General features: G+C 38.5%; 1 pseudogene; it reads left to right on the top strand.

Annotated features, from left to right (window-relative positions):
• Positions 1-240: 240 nt before the first annotated feature.
• Positions 241-1511, top strand: part of LOC102494799 (heat shock protein HSP 90-alpha-like) — a 2607-nt pseudogene continuing 1336 nt past the window's right edge.

The following is a 1511-nucleotide window of genomic DNA, read 5'->3' as shown; positions in this document are numbered from 1 at the left end:
TGGACTTCTTTGTCAGGCCATTGTTTTCTCTGCCAGAATACTACAATGAGTAGAACCTCATGGATGTTCAAGAGTTGATCACATGTAAGTTACATTTTTAATTCTGAGATTCCATGAAATTAAAAGAAAATTAAGCTAATATCACAAAAATAAAAAAGTCTAAAGTCTCAAAGACAAAATCAATCTATTTCAGCATCTGGGTGCTGCTACGTCTCGGGTACTCCATGATCCTTCGCCACGATGCCAGAGGAAACCCATGGAGGAGGAGAAGGTTGAGATGTTTGTCTTCCAGGCAGAAATTACCCAGTTGATGTCATTGATTACGAATACTTCCTACTCCAACAAAGCGATCTTCCTGAGGGAGCTTATTTCAAATTCATCAGATATGAAAGCTTGACAGATCCTAGTAAACTAGATTCTGGGAAGGAGCTGCACATTAATCTCATTCCAAACAAACAAGATTGAACCCTCACTATAGTGGATACTGGGATTGGAATGACCAAACCAACCTGATTAATAATCTTGGCACTACGGTCAAGTCAGGGAATGAAGCTTTCATGGAAGCTTTGCAGCCTGGTGAAGATATCTCTATGATTGGCCAACTGGTGTTGGTTTCCATTCTGCCTGTATGTTTGCTGAGAAAGTGACTGTGATCACCAAACATAATGATGATGAGCAGTATGCCTGGGAGTCCTCTGCAGGGAGCTCCTTCACGGTTAGGACTGACACAGGTGAACCCATGGGTTGTGGGACAAAGGTTATCCTGCATTTGAAAGAAGACCACACTAAGTACTTGGAGAAAAGAAGAAGAAAGGAGATTATGAAGAAACATTCTCAGTTTATTGGCTATCCCATTACTCTTTTTCTGGAGGAGCATGATAAAGAATTTAGTGATGATGAAGCTGAAGAAAAGGAAGAGAAAGAAGAAGAGAAAGAAAAAGAAGAAAGGGAATCTGAAGACAAACCTGAAATAGAAGATGTTGGTTCTGATGAAGAAGAAAAGAAAGATGGTGACAAGAAGAAGATTAAGGAAATGTACATTGATCAAGAAGAACTCAAAACCTATTTGGACCAGAAATCCCGATGGTATTACCAATGAAGAGTATGGAGAATTCTACAAGAGCTTGATCAATGACTGGAAAGATAACTTGGCACTGAGGCACTTTTCAGTTGAAGGACAGCTGGAATTCAGAGCTCTTCTTTTCATTTCAAGATGTACTCTTTTTGACTTGTTTGAAAACAGGAAGAAAAAGAACATTAAATTGTATGTATGCAGAGTATTCATCATGGATAATTGTGAGGAGCTGATCCCTGAATATCTGAATTTCATTAGAGGAGTGGTGGACTCTGAGGATCTCCCTCTAAATATTTCCCATGAGATGTTGTAGCAAAGTAAAATTCTGAAAGTTATCAGAAAGAATTTGGTAAAAAAATGCTTAGAACATGATTTTTAGAAGTGTTTTTTTTTTTTTTTTTTTTTTTTTTTTTTTTGGGGGGGGGGACCCCGCACC

The sequence above is a fragment of the Tupaia chinensis genome, unplaced genomic scaffold (genome assembly GCF_000334495.1).
Source record: "Tupaia chinensis unplaced genomic scaffold, TupChi_1.0 Scaffold147282_1, whole genome shotgun sequence".
NCBI classification, from domain to species: Eukaryota; Metazoa; Chordata; class Mammalia; order Scandentia; family Tupaiidae; genus Tupaia; species Tupaia belangeri.
This window is presented reverse-complemented; position numbering and strand designations above follow the sequence as displayed.